The 15,605-nt window shown below is 42.4% G+C and overlaps 1 long non-coding RNA gene across 1 annotated transcript; it reads left to right on the forward strand.

Moving 5' to 3' along the window:
• The first annotated feature begins 3,086 nt into the window (after positions 1 to 3,086).
• LOC112077424 (uncharacterized) lies at positions 3,087 to 12,763 on the forward strand. Its single transcript, XR_011478143.1, has 2 exons — positions 3,087 to 3,580; positions 9,669 to 12,763. It is a non-coding gene; the product is annotated as an uncharacterized lncRNA (long non-coding RNA).
• The last annotated feature ends 2,842 nt before the right edge of the window (positions 12,764 to 15,605 follow it).

A 15,605-nucleotide genomic window follows, 5' to 3' on the forward strand; every position in this document is an offset into this window, starting at 1 on the left:
AGGCTAGTGACTCAAACCTTGTTCTGTTAGTAGGCTAGTGACAACTCAACCTTTGTTCTGTTAGTAGGCTAGTGAACTCAAACTTGTATGTTAGTAGCTAGTGACAATGCAAACCTTGTTCTGTTAGTAAAGATTTAAATACACAATTATTGAGATTAAAATATATATATTTAAATTTACAAAGTTGCAAATCTGATAAAGATTCGTCTGGATCGAAATGTTACCATTAAAGTATTAATTAGGAGCAGCCAGTCTACAGGTCCTGTTTAGTAGGCTTTGTGACTCAAACCGTTTAGATTTCTGTTAGAGGCTAGTGACTCAAACCTTTGGTTGTTAGTAGGCTGTGACAACTCAAACCTTTGTGTGGTTAGTAGGCTAGTGACAACTCAAAACCTTTGTTCTTGTTAGTTAGGCTAGTGACTCAAACCTTTGGTCTGTAGAAGGCTTAGTGACTTCAAACTAGGTTCTGTTAGGTAGGCTAGTGAACTCAACCTTGGTCTCCTGTTAGTAGGCTAGTGACTTCAAACTTTGGGTCTGCTAGTAGGTAGTGACTCAACTTTGGTCTGTTAGTAGGCTAGTGAAATCAAACCTTTGTTTGTTAGTAGAGGCTCCAGCTACAACCTGCAACTTTGGGCTGTTAGGTAGTGCTGTGACTCAGAACCTTGTTCTGTTAGTAGAATAGTGAACTCAAACCAGTGTTGATTCTGGTTAGTAGGCTAGTGACACTAAGAACTCTGGCTTTGTTTAGTAGGCTAGTACTCAAACATTTGTTTCTTTAGTAGGCTAGTGACTCAAACTTTGTTTGTTAGTAGGCTGAGTGACTCTAACCTTTGTTCTGTTAGTAGGCTAGTGACAAACTCAACCTTGTTCTGTTAGTAGGCTAGTGACAAGCCATCAAACCTTTATTCTGTTAGTAGGCCTAGTGACCAACTCAAACTTTGTCTGTTAGTAGGGCTAGTGACTCAAACCTTTGTTCGTGTTAGTAGGCTAGTGACTCAACTGTTTCTGTTAGTAGGACTAGTGACAACTTCAAAACCTTTGTTCTGTTAGTAGGCTAGTGACTCAACCTTTGGTTGTTAGTAGCTAGTGACAACGCAAACCTTTGTTCCTGTTAGTAGGCAGTGACAACTCATAAACTTTGGTGGTCGTTAGTAAGACTAGTGACTCATAACCTGTGTTGATTCGGTTCTAGGCTAGTGACTGTCAACCTTTGTATCTTGTTAGTAGGCTAGTGACAACTCAAACTTTGGTCTGTTAGTAGGCTAGTGACAACTCAAACCTTTGTTCTGTTAGTAGCTATGACTCAAACCTCTGTTACGTGTAGTAGGCTAGGAACTCAAACCTTTGTTCTGTTAGTAGGCTAGTGACAACTCAAACCTTTGTTCTGTAGTAGGCTAGTGACAACTCAAACCTTTGTTCTGTTAGTAGGCTAGTGCAACTCAACCTTTGTTCTGTTAGTAGGCTAGTGACACTCAAACTTTGTTCTGTTAGTAGGTAGTGACTCAATTGCTGTGGGTTAGCGAGTGGTCAAACTTGGTCTGTAGTAGGCTAGTGACAACTCAAACCTTTGTTCTGTTAGTAGGCTAGTGACTCAAACCTTTGGTCTGTTAGTAGGCTAGTACAACTCAAAATTTGTTCTGTTAGTAGGCTAGTGACAACTCAAACCTTTGTGTCTGTTAGTAGGCTAGTGACAACTCAAACCTTTGGTTGTAGTAGGCTAGTGACTCAAACCTTTGTTCTGTTAGTAGGCTAGTGACTCAAACCTTGTTCTGTAGTAGGCTAGTGACTCAAACCTTTGTTCTGTTAGTAGGCTAGTGACAACTCAAACCTTTGTTCTGTTAGTAGGCTAGTGACAACTCAAACCTTTGTTTCTGTAGTAGGCTAGTGACAACTCAAAACCTTTGTTTGTTAGTAGGCTAGTGACAACTCAAACCTTTGTCTGTTAGTAGGCTAGTGACTCAAACCTTTGTTCTGTTAGTAGGCTAGTGACTCAAACCTGGTTTGGTAGTAGGCTAGTGACAACTCAAACCTTTGTTTGTTAGTAGGCTAGGACTCAAACCTTTGTTGTTAGTAGGCTAGTGACAACTCAAACCTTTGTTCTGTTAGTAGCTAGTGACAACTCAAACCTTGTTCTGTTAGTAGGCTAGTGACAACTCAAACCTTTGGGTTGTTAGTAGAAGCTAGTGACTCAAACCTTTGTTCTGTTAGTAGGCTAGTGACTCAAACCTTTGTTCTGTAGTAGGCTAGGACACTCAAACCTTTGTTCTTGTTAGTAGGCTAGTGACAACTCAAACCTTGTGTGTTAGTAGAATTTAAATACACAATTATGAGATTAAAAAATATATATATTTAAATTTACAAAGTTGCAAATCTGGACAAAGTTTCCTCTGGATCTAAATGTTGCCATTTAAAGTATGAATTAGGAGCAGACAGTCTCATGTCTGTGTCTTTCTGTTTCTTCCCAGTTGTAAATCCACTCACCTCTTTACATTTGTGTGAGTGGTTCTTCAGATTGTCCTCAGATCTGAGTCAGTGATGAAGTCTGTCTCTCCCTCCTCTCTGTCTGTCTGCTTCTCTCTACAGCCAGGATTATCTTTTATACAGAACAGCTGAGTGTGTTACATGTCTGTACCTTGGTGTGTGTGTGTGTGTGTGTGTTGTGTTGTGTTGTTTGTGTGTGGTGTGTGTGTGTGTGTGTTGTGGTGTGTGTGTACTGTGCTGTGTGTGGTGTGTGTGTGTGTGTGTTGTGTCGTGTGTGTGTCTCAGAGATTGTTTGACAGAAGTATTTATTTTGATAACTATTTTATATTTTTAGTCTCAAAAGACCTTAGTCACATTTCAGTAATTTCCTCATTAGTTTTAGTTATAATCAGTTGACGAAAACTCTGGAGAGTCTAGTTGAATCACAGACATTTTGTTTTCATGAAATAATTAATATTGACCTTTTACTTGCATCATGTGCACACTTAGATAGCCTTGTSCAACTAGGCCTACTATCGCCTCGTATACCATAGCTGCCAACATTGTAACCAATGGCAAGCCATTATTAACCATACAGGAAGTGTGGTGGGAAATGTTGTTGTCTGAAGAGATAGCCTTGCATTGTACATATTGTGCATGTTCTCTCTCACTCTATTGTGCTTTGTGCAGGTGACTGTGACCTCATCAGACCAATTGGCAGAACAGCCCGTGCGATAACAGCCTGTCACCTGCAGGAACCTACCCATGCCCATGTAGTTTTTGTTGTGTGGTGGTAGAGGTATAGAACTGAAGGGATTGGCCCTTCACAGCTCCTGTCAGACTTGTACTTTGTGCGTTAAGTTTGTTGAAACCTCTCTGGCCGTATATATTTATAAAAAACAATCTTTTAAGTTTGACTACCTGGTGGTAATTTCCCACGACAATTCTGGCATCACAAACAGGATGATTGATTCTGCGCATTCTATGGGAAGGCGTGAGGGAATTTCTCATCTGACGAAAAGACAACGAGGACCAGCCCAGACCAAACCTTGACTGTGAACTGCCCAGGAGGAGACATCTCATCAGTGAACAATAGAGGGACACATCTACTGAATTTTCAGTAAGTCAATTTAAATACATTTAAAAAATAAAATAAAAAATAAAACCATTAAAACTAAACCTTAAAAATGAAGTAAATGGAAAGATACCATAGTCTTAGAGAGAAGGCTAAAGACGTCGGCAGGAAAAGCCCCGTTGTCTATAGACATTGATGTGAAGTGTCTACGTGGTCTGAGAGCCACTAGTAAATAGTAAATAGCACAAGGTGTTATTATATATGCATAGGAGGTAGCTGCAAGAGAACCGTTGAAGATACAAATGGAGTAATACTGGGTGTGTTTGAGCACTAAGTGAATGTGGATGTGTGAGTTTGGAAATTACATATTCAACTAAAGTCTTTTTAACATGCTAAACAAAAGTTTTAAGGATTGAAATTTGAATAATAATAGATATCATTAGTATTAAGTACTGAGTGAATGAGAGCTGTCAGGGGACTAGCCCCGCTGTGAAAGAGGTGCGTGTCTGATTTAATACCCAAACCAGTTCTGTGTGAACGGCACAAAATTCTGTGGACTTGGATTTATAACGTTATCTAGGGGTTCTGTCTACCACCGCCCATCTGATCTATAGGTAGTGAGCACTGACAGGAGAATCCATTGACAAGTTTGAGAGGGTAACAGCTGAGATGGACAAGGGCTGTTCATTGATGCCCCCGGACACTGAGATTTCCTTGAGAACATGATCATGTGTACCTCCCTGGTGAAGCAGTTCCCATTGATAGCTTACCCCAACCCTGCGGGAGGAGCGCTACTGGAGATAGAGCGATTGTGGCATGTTGATGAAACTAAAGCAATTGTGAAGGATGTTACCGACCCAGCAAAATATGTTGTGAAATTTGAAGAAGTGAGAGCAATGATCACCATGTTGAATCCCACCACTCGAGAAATGGAAGAAATTCTCCGCCGTTGTTTGAAATTCCAATGGACCAAGGTGGAGGGAGACTGGGACATTCAGGCCCAGGGTGAACAGTTCGCAGCAGTTTTTAACCACTGTGAAGGCTGCCTTCACCAAATACACAGACTGGCATAATATCCATTCTACCACGATTGAGAATTATGAAAGCTACAATGACTACCAGGAGAGAATGGAGAAAATCTTACAACACTCAGGTCTGACACCCGACCAAGACACGTATAGCAGTCTGCGATGCCATGCAGTGGTGACAGGCCTGAAACAAGATCTGAAGACAGCTCTGACCACTACCTATATCGGGTGGGAAACAAAGACACTGGCTGACGTGAAGCCACACATCACCCATGCCAAGAGACAAATTACAAAAAAAGCAGAGAAGGAGACAAGCTGCAGATGGCACAACTGATTTTCTTCACTGCAGGAGGAGGACTAGGATATCGAGGAGTTGGTGGTCATCAGGGACACCGAGGAGGCTGAGGTAGAGGCAGAGGAAGAGGAAGAGGAAGAGGCAGAGGAAGAGGTAGAGGTAGAGGTAGAGATAGAGGAAGAGGTAGAGGAAGAGGCAGAGTTAAGCACAGAGCCGAGCCGAGGCAGAGCGAGGCAGAGAGAGGCAGAGCAGAAGAGAGTCCGAAGTAGAGGAAGAGGCAGAGCAGAGCCGAGGTAGAGGCAGAGGCAGAGGTAGAGCCGAAGTAAGAGCAGAGGCAGAGGGGGCAGAGGTAGAGGCAGAGCAGAGGCAGAGTTAGAGGAAGAGGCAAGAAGAGGCAGAGGCCGAAGTAGTAGGCAGAGGTAGAGGCAGAGGTAGAGGCAGAGGCCGATGTAGAGGTAGAGGCAGAGCAGAGCAGAGTAGAGGCAAGAAGGAGGAGAAGACCAGAGGAAGAGGGCCGATGCCGAAGTAGAGCAGAGGCCAAGGGGCACCCGATGGCGTGGATAAAGGGAGAAACTAGAGGTGCTACAACTGTGGGAAATTACCGGGTGAATGGCCAGGACTACTTGTACTGCAAGGACTTCTGATTGGTCAACCCCAGGCCAAGTTCAGTTCAGGTGGACAAAACATTTGGAAGTGGGGGCAGCATTCTCAGTGTTGAAAATATGCGCCCTTGAGTTTTAACCCTCTTGAAAAACACTATGCATACAGTTGGAGCATCTGTAATTCCCTCTGAAGAATGTTTGACCTTTCCCCTGGACGTGGACTGGGGAGAGGGAAAATGGAGACATCGATTCTTATACTTATACTCCTCTGCCTGCCCTGTAAACCTCCTTGGAAGAGATCTGATGTGCAAAATTATTTAAATGGTAGTGTTAGCAGTTGATGTTATTCTTCAATAACACAAACCCAAAACCAAATCAGTGGGAGAAAATAGATTTATCTGAGAAGGACAAATCGTAGATGTTATGCTGGGAGGTAGATGTTCAGTCTCTCCTGTCCTCAGTTTTTCTCCACAGAACAAAGGAACAGGATGCCATTTATAACCCCCCACCCTAGCCTGGGGTTGACCAATCAGAAGTCCTTGCAGTWCAACTGGGCCAATGGCCAAATAACAAGTATCCTGCTCCCGACTCAATGTACAGAACAGAGCACACGTAGCTCTGAGTTCATGAGTGACATTCCACAGATTCTAAACAGCTGGTGAACTGAAACCCAACTCCTATTTACATTGACAATTCCCTATTGACCATTAGTACTCTAGTTTTTAGTCCTCTCGTCCTCTGCGTTCTGTATTTATCTTCAAAATATTCTTATGGTAGCCTGTACTGAAGAAGGATTGTCACTTGAATCAAGAGAACATGGCATCTTCCCCTGCCTGATGAATTGTTATGCCTGGCATCTTCCCCTGCCTGATGAAATGCTATGCCTGGCATCTTCCCCTGCCTGATGAATTGTTATGCCTGGCATCTTCCCCTGCCTGATGAATTGTTATGCCTGGCATCTTTCCCTGCCTGATGAATTGTTATGCCTGGCATCTTCCCCTGCCTGATGAATTGTTATGCCTGGCATCTTTCTCTTCCTGATGAATTGTTATGCCTGGCATCTTTCTCTTCCATGTTGCATGCTGACTGGGACGTTTCTGAACACCTCCATTCCACTGCTGCTGTCCCCTCATGTGAAGATGACCCAGAATATCAGCAGACATGGACCAAGCAAAAAGAGAAAGTTGAAATACCGACTGATGGGATATACAGAGGAGAAGACTTTGTAGCTGCTGACAGATACCGAGAATGGCCTGTATGAAGTGTATGGTTCTGTTACATACTGTAGCTTATGAAAAGCTCCTGGAACACAATGGAAAGATGTGGATGATCGGATGAAGACAGTGATGGAAGCAACTGATTGGGTGGCCTTGGAAGAAGAGGGAAGGTGGTTAGCTTCAACAGCAACTCTCTATTCCCCATATTGGGCTACTGCAATGACAATACCAGAGAAAGAACCAATTCCTGTTGAAAGCATGCCTGTGTTATTACAAGATAATTCACACATTGATTGGCTAACAGATATACCTGAAGAACTGTGGGCTCAATCAGAGACCGACAATGGACGCATGAAAGGAGCTGCACCTGTTGTGGTTATTGCAAAAGGCCTTATAAAGCTCAGTACCCTCTTAGCAAAGAAGCCGAAAAGGGTATCATTGCCATTCATAGTGCGTTAGTTGAAAGAAGAGTTCTGGTTCCCTGTCAGAATTCGCCCTGTAACATACCAATTGTATCTGTTAGGAAAACTATCTGGTGATTATCGTTTTGTGCAAGACCTTAGACTTGTAAATGATGCTGTACATGCTAGAGCACCCCTGGTGCCTAACACTGTTAGCATGTTATCCCAGGTGCCTAACACTGTTAGCATGTTATCCCAGGTGCCTCCAGGTAGTTGGTGCCTACCTGTTGTATGTTATCCCAGGTGCATCAGGTATTGTTTGCCTAACACTGTTAGCATGTTATCCAGGTGCTCCAGGTAGTTGGTGCCTAACATCGTTAGCATGTTATCAGGTGCTCCAGGTAGTTGGTGCTAACACTGTTAGCATGTTATCCAGGTGCCTCAGGTAGTTGGTGCCTAACACTGTTAGCATGTTATCAGGTGCCTCCAGGTAGTTGGTGCCTAACATGTTAGCATGTTATCCAGGTGCCTCCAGGTAGTTGGTGCCTAACTGTTAGCATGTTACTCCAGGTGCCTCCAGGTAGTTGGTGCTAACACTGTTAGCATGTTATCCCAGGTGCCTCCAGGTAGTTGGTGCTACATGTTAGCATGTTATCCAGGTGCCTCCAGGTAGTTTGTGCCTAACACTGTTAGCATGTTCCCAGGTGCCTCCAGGTAGTTGGTGCTAACTGTTAGCATGTTATCACCAGGTGCTAACACTGTTAGCATGTTATCCCAGGTCTCAGGTAGTTGTGTGCTACCTTTAGCATGTTTCCAGGTGCTCAGGTAGTGTGTTTTTTCGGTAATTGATTTGGTGAATGATTTCTTCAGTATCCCTGAAGAGTCACAGGAGTTGTTCCTGTTTACGTTTCTTGGTAAAAAAAATATGGAAATGGACGTGATGCTCAGGCTAGGTTGAATCACCTGCCATCTTTGCCCAAGAAATGGCTCGAAACCTTGAGGTTTTGTTGCCCCGGTGGAAGTATTTGGTTAATATGTTGATGATTTGTTGATTTGCTCACAGTCAAAAAAATATATCTCACGAGGATAGATTAGAGGCATTAGCTTGCCTAAACCTGTCACCAAGCAGCACATGATGTCTTTGTTGGGTGTGTGCTGGTTACTATTGTTCGTGGTTGAAGGACTATGCAGAGATAGTTCAACCGCTGCAGATTGTATTAATGGGAGAAAGATGGAGGCGAGTGAAGTTGTGGTCTGGAGTGATAAGGCTGAGTTGGCATTGTTAAAATTGAAAGAAACATTAATATCTAGCCCTTTCTTGGGCTTGACGGACCAACTGAACCGCTCACTCTTTGTATAGAGACGGGTTTGTCGGGTTCACCCAGGGGTCATAAAACCCAAATGTTTGATGTATTAGAATAATGTATTATGCTTATGTTTTATTAATAGAAGGGGGGGTTAAAATACCCTCCTTATTTATAGGGTTTTAGACTACTGATTAACAATAGATATAGTCATTGTAGAAGTTTAGTATTGTTCTACATTTGGTATTTTAGTTCTCTCTCTCTCTGCCTCATTATAAAGAGGCCTTAGACAGAACTCTGCAGGGGAGTGAAGGAGATAAGACTAGGTAAACATTCCAAATAGGTCAACTTTGGGGGAAGGGGACATTTACTGTTAAGTGTTTAGCTAACAATAAGGGCCTGTTTATACAGCTTCGTAGGCATGGTTTTGGTCTCAGGAGTAGAGGATGATGATATCGGCAGTGACGTCATCAGGGCGCGACTTAGGGTTTAAACCACTGGAGACCTTTTGTTTGAGGCAGAATTACTCAGAAACATGCGTGCTATGTTCCTGTTGCAAACTTCTGTCTGCAATTGCATTAATAAAGGTTTTTGAATGATTTAATTAAGATATTGTCATAATGCTAATTTCACCAATGAACCAATGATTGCAAAGAGGGACGTAAGGAACTAACAGGTTGTTTCATGTCAAGTTTTGACACAGTATTATGGGATATAGACCTGTTGGTTATTATTACTGGATACTGTGATCAGGTGGAATTGTTTCTGTTTGAGATCGGTAGTGGCTACTACTGACACAGTATTATGGGATATAGACCTGTTGGTTATTATTACTGGGTACTGTGATCAGGTGGAATGGTTTCCTGTTTGAGATCGGTAGTGGCTACTACTGAGGCTGTTTTGGCATGTTCTAATATTGTGGCAATGTCTCCTCTAACAATACCTTACACAGGCAGCAAAAAAAAATGTCTCATTTGACACGTGCGAGACTCCTAGACTATCAGAACATATTGTTGACAATGTCCCATGTTACTCTGAAACAATGTACAATTCTTAACCCTTCAACGCTTCTCCCTACAGCAGATGCCGGTGAAGACCATGMCTGTGACCTAGCCAGTGACGTTGACTGTAGCCCTAGATTGGACTTGAGAGACACCCCGTTAAGACTAATGACTAATACACCTTTTCCCCAGAACAGGTTGTCCCTGCAAGGAATGGAGGAAGACATTGTAGAGAATTGTGTCTCCCTTAACGGTGTTCTTAAGACTCTTTTCCCACGGGTGAAGGCGTCTTTGCCGAACTTAGCAGGTGGAGCGGAGCGCTGTTTGAACCCAGGTGATTCCGTGGTGGTCAAAGACTTCAGGAGAAAGAGTTGGAAGGACCCCCGTTGATATCAAGTTCTTCAGACCCCCCCCACTGCGGTGAAGGTTGCTGAGAGAGATACCTGGATCCACGTGTCGCCCTGCAGACGAGTTCCTGATCCAGGAGAAGATGAGGATTCGCCAGTTCCGGCGCTGCCGTGTGGCCCTCCTCTGCATTAGCACAGGAATGCTAATAGGAACAGTAGGCTGTCTTCTTGTAGGAAACCTGACAGAGGGTCAAATGAGTCCTGAGCCAAAGGGGCMAACACAGGCCTGGAGCAGTGGCCCAGAAGTAGATGGTCACCGTAGAAGGAGAGYYCTGCTGGGCCCTCACAACCATGASGACAATTTGTTCTTATCTAGAGCACAAATGGTTGCCAACCTGACCTCCAAAGGAAAGGACTGTTGGGTGTGTGGGTTGAGTCCGGTGAAGGTAGGGGCAGGCTTCCCCCTTTTAGGAGTCCCRATAGGGGTKAACTTTACTATAGCATTGGCAGGAAAAATACCTTTTTATACTATGACCAACAATGTTAAGGTATATAATCAACCCAATATATTCTGTTATRTGAGACCAGATAATGTTTCACTCCCRCCCATTTCAGTGGCTKGGGTGATGACTGCCCCTTGGTGTATTAGAGGATATGGAGATCACTATTTGGGTGAATTCAAATGTAATTGTACAATGAATATTAATGGATCAAATGCTTGCAATTTAAAGGTGATACAGGAGAATGGTCAGACTGATAAGGAACCGTTTACAATTTGGTTTGACAAACATAGAACAACTCTGAGAGGAGCCCCTAATGGCACCTACTGGTTGTGTGGTAAGACGGCTTACTATAGCCTTCCCCTGAACTGGGGAGGTACTTGTACTGTTGGGTTTGTGGTGACAGCAATGAGAACCGTTCAAAACAATGACAAGAATCTGAAGGCTCTCTTTAGACACTACAGACCTCCTGGAATGAGGAGAGATAAGAGGTCTCTGGCTGACTTCACTCACACTCAGGCACCTGCCTCCAGGTTCTTTGACGAGTTTTTCCCTGGGTATGGAGTTGCAGGTGCCATACACCAAATTCGTGATATCTCTAGACACGTAGAGAAAATTGGCAATGCAACTCGAAATGCCCTGGAACAATTGAACGGGGAACTAAAAGAATTGGCTGAATTGACTGTTCAAAACAGAGAGGCTCTTGACTATCTTTTGGCAGCTCAAGGGGGCACTTGTGCGATCATTGGCAATGAATGTTGTACTTTTGTCCCAGGTCGCTCTTCTAAAATGACTGATCTTGCCCAATACATTGCCACTGTTGCTAAAAATAATTCCCCACAACTAGAGTGGACGCTTGCAACTTGGTTGGAATCCCTGTTTGGAAGTTGGGGATCACAAATTGCCCAATGGGCTGCAGCGTGTTTTTTTTGCCTAGTCTGCATAATTGTATTAACATGCTGTAAGGCTATCTAACACGCTCTAAGGCTATCTAACACGCTGCAAGGCTATCTAGCACGCTGTAAGGCTATCTAACACGCTGTAAGGCTATCTAACACGCTCTAAGGCTATCTAACACGCTGTAAGGCTATCTAGCACGCTGTAAGGCTATCTAACACGCTGTAAGGCTATTCTCCCTGTCTAATAAGGTCTCAGCAACAATCATGTTTAATGCTCTTCAAGAGGATGGTGAGCTGCCGAAGCTGGATGAGCTTCCCTTTCCCCCTGTAGATATAGACGATGAGTAATAACTGAAGCTGGAGGAGCTTCCCTTTCCCCCCTGTAGATATAGACAATGAGTAATAACTGAAGCTGGAGGAGCTTCCCTTTCCCCCCTGTAGATATAGACGATGAGTAATAACTGAAGCTGGAGGAGCTTCCCTTTCCCCCCTGTAGATATAGACGATGAGTAATAACTGAAGCTGGAGGAGCTTCCCTTTTCCCCCTGTAGATATAGACGATGAGTAATAACTGAAGCTGGAGGAGCTTCCCTTTCCCCCTGTAGATATAGACAATGAGTAATAACTGAGGGTTGTTTTTGTTTGACAAGTTTAGAAGGTTTAAAGTTGAGTTAACTGCCTTGTTCAGGGACAGAATGACAGAATTTTACCTTGTCAGCTCAGGGATTTGATCTTGCAACCTTTCGGTTACAAGTCACCCGCTCTAACCACTAGGCTACCTGCTACTGTTTAAGGTGCAAGCCAAAACACGTGTTACTGTGTGTTCAATTAAGACATATTGCTATGAGATTAAGACAAATCAAACAAAGCTTMAATTCAAGTAATATTCAGCTAACATTCAAGTAAGCATTTTCCATTAAACATGTCAAAATAAATGTTTTAATTAAGTCCATCCAGGTCCCAGAACGTCGGGAGATGCCTTCTTCAAAATCTGCCACTAGGAGCAACCATGAGCGCTATTACCATCAAGTAGGCTTGGGTTTTCCTAGGGGGTTGTGGACGGGGATGGTGGATGTGAGTAAGACTGAGATCCGGCTCCAAGGGCGTGTTCGATCCATGTGCTATTCACCCCTTTTTTTCTGGTTTTAACCCAAACCTTAAAGGAGTCGTTCACTATTTTACAACTTCATGTTATGTGGTTCCTCACCCTGAAAGTCTAAGGACCAGGAAAAACTGTCCATTACAAACTTTAGTCAATGCTAGCTAAAAATCACTGGAAGTGATGGGGGCATGTGAGCATGTTTTTTTTAATGGCCAAATCACCTTTAAGTAGCATCAACCCAAATAAGGAGTTGATTTCAGGGCATTTGGACATTATTTTTTAAAACATGCTCACATGTCCCGATCACTTCCATTGATTTTTAGCTAGTGATGGCTAAAGTTAGCTGAAGATTCTAAAGGTAGTCAAAATAAAATGTAGTCGCGGATTTCAGTTTCTCCTGGCTAATAGACGATTTTCAGGATGAAACATCAAGTTGATAACATCAAGTTGTAAAATAGTGAACTACTCCTTTAACCCTAAACTTAACCTTCAAAAATGGGCCGTTTAAAATTAATAAATATTCTTCGGGATAGCCCTGTTTTTTTCCATTTTCGCCTAAATGACATACCCAAATCTAACTGCCTGTAGCTCAGGGCCTGAAGCAAGGATATAAATATTTTTGGTACCATTTGAAAGGAAACACTTTGAAGTTTGTGGAAATGTGAATTGAATTTAGGAGAATATAACACAATAGATCTGGTAGAAGAAAATACAAAGTAAAAAACCAACCTGTGTTTTTTTACCACCATCTTTGAAATGCAAGAGAAATGTCTCTGTTATAGCCATCACTCTGGTTGTAACTCCGATAGTGTCCACAAGATGGCAGCAGTGTATGTGCAAAGTTTCAGATGGATAACTTGGATCCTCAATACTTTTTGTAGCCATACTATAAGTTCAACATTTGCAAAACAACCAGTTTTCATAACTTCATAACTCTGAATATCCTTGTAATATTTGTCCAAAATGAAAAGGCATGCTGTTGTACAAGGTTAGAAACTACATTGACTCCCRTAAAGCCCAGCCCATTGGCTATCTAGCTAGCTTTGTTTGACCCCGATTGGTGATTATTTGACAAAGATACAGTCATTCAAGAGATGGCCACCCTCGTCATCTGTGTGCCATGAAGTCGTCGCTCTCTGACCAAATATGGAGTCCTATAGGATATACTACACCCCTAATGAAATAGTGAAGTCTTGTTACCTTCTAGGATCTCTGAGGAATAGACGTGATTTGACTCGTTGAGAAACAACGCTTAGGGTGAGATTTTCACAGATTCCTTTCTTTGCAAATTGAACGAGTGGAGATACAAAATCAATCGTGCATGCTTTATGGACCTTTTTAGGATACGATTTTTTTTTTATCTAACAAGACGCCACTTCATGTTATCTCTGGGACCCTTTGGATGATAAATCAGAGCAAGATTTCAGAATGTAAGTACACATTTCACCTTCACAGGTGAATTTATCAAACCTATCGCGGTGAAAAAACTGTTTTGTTTGCTAGGAGCTCTCCTCAAACAATAGCATGGTATTTTTTCGCAGTAATAGCTACTTTAAATTGGACAGTGTAGTTATATTAATACGAATTTAAGCTTTCAGCCGATATAAGACACTTCTTTCTATGTACCGACATTTGTTGTTTCTTTAAAATCTGTGATCTTGACAATGCGTTGAATGATTTACAACTGTCCCGTTGACGGGACGCCGATCCTTAAGAAGTTTCAAACGTCGGATTCTGCAGTGTGTCTGTGAGMGCTTGTTGTAAAGTTGCTGRGCCATGACAATATCAGTTGATATGTCCTTTATTTKTGTTTTGCAATGGGTGTGARATGTATTTCTATCTTWGKTTAGTGTAAAGGCCCGGTGCAGTCAAAATGTAATTTCCTGTGTTTTGTATCATATTGTACAACMGCTGATGAAACTAACACCGTAAAGTGTGAAAAAATGTGTTATTTCCTGATAGTTTCTAGTTGAAAATACGATGTASACAGGAGCTTCTAATCAACAGGTTTGCATGGGCGGGAGATTCGCGTTCCATGATGACATCACCCTGCGGTAAATTGGTTAAAAAAACAATATCAAAGAGATTTCCAAACTTCTCTGCCAATAACAKGTTTCCCATCTCCACTCAGACAACTCCCAGACAGTCATAGCTAAATTCTTGCTTGAGAAAGTTTTTTGCCAAAAAGCAATTTTTGCCCTATTTAATAGAACTCTATTACAGTAAGGTMMTTCAYTGCTACACAGTAATGATTTTGMCATTGATGAAAAAAAGCTGCTTTGGTCCTTCAAACTCTCTCTTCTCTCTCTCCCCTCTCTTCTCTCTCTCCCCTCTCTTCTCTCTCTCCCCTCTCTTCTCTCTCTCCCCTCTCTTCTCTCTCTCCCCTTCATCTCATCAGGAGGGTTAGCTCGGAACATTTGAAAATTGATTTTAAAGAACTGATTTTAGCGTGAAAAGACTCCAAAAAATTTCCAATAATTTCAGGTCCACTGTAGCTCTGCTGGAGTTACTATTGTAAGCAGTAATCATGAGCCTATAGACCAGAGTTACACTGTTAGCACTAAGGTGGTGTGCAATAGTAGGAAGACCACTTTATGCCCAATTTGTAAGTCGCTCTGGATAAGAGCGTCTGCTAAATGACTTAAATGTAAATGTAAAATGCAGCTCACCCTGTACTATCAGCTCCAATGTAAATAACATGAGTAAGTCTACCTCTGATAAGCTTCCCAGTAGAGCATTAAAAACAATCAAGCAACCCAGAAAAGTGCTAAAAATAGCCCATATTAACATATGTAGCCTGAGAAACAAGATCCTTCCTGTCAGGAAGTGAGAAATCTGAAATCGAGGGCTCTGTTCCAGGGTCAGTTTATTAATTTCATGGAATCTATGGGTCTACATGCACTGCATACGCCTTCCACTAGATGTCAGTAGGCAGTGAGAGTTGGAATGGGGTGTCTAGCTAGATCTGAGGCCGAACAAGACGTCTTGGAACGGAAGGTCTGGTCTTTTCATCCGTTCGTCTTGGCGCGAGACAGCCTCAGGATTGCGTTCTGAAAGCTGTCGTTATAGGCGTTAGATATTCCGGCTCTGATTTTATTCGATATATGTTTTAAAAACATCATAACAGTTATATTAAACCGACTTATAGCAGTTTAAATCAGTTGATTGCGATTTCTTGAAATTTCTTTGTTTTGCGTTATGGTGCGTTGGACACTGCTGCGCCACATGGCTAGCGTTGGCTGCTAATTCTACAGAAAGAGGGCATTCTAACCAAACAACGATTATTCTGGACAATAGGCACAACGTGTACAAGAATTCTGATGGAAGCTCATCAAATAGTAGGAACCATTTATGATATTATTTCGTTATTTCTA

This window comes from Salvelinus sp. IW2-2015, unplaced genomic scaffold, assembly GCF_002910315.2.
Source record: "Salvelinus sp. IW2-2015 unplaced genomic scaffold, ASM291031v2 Un_scaffold4553, whole genome shotgun sequence".
NCBI lineage: Eukaryota > Metazoa > Chordata > Actinopteri > Salmoniformes > Salmonidae > Salvelinus > Salvelinus sp. IW2-2015.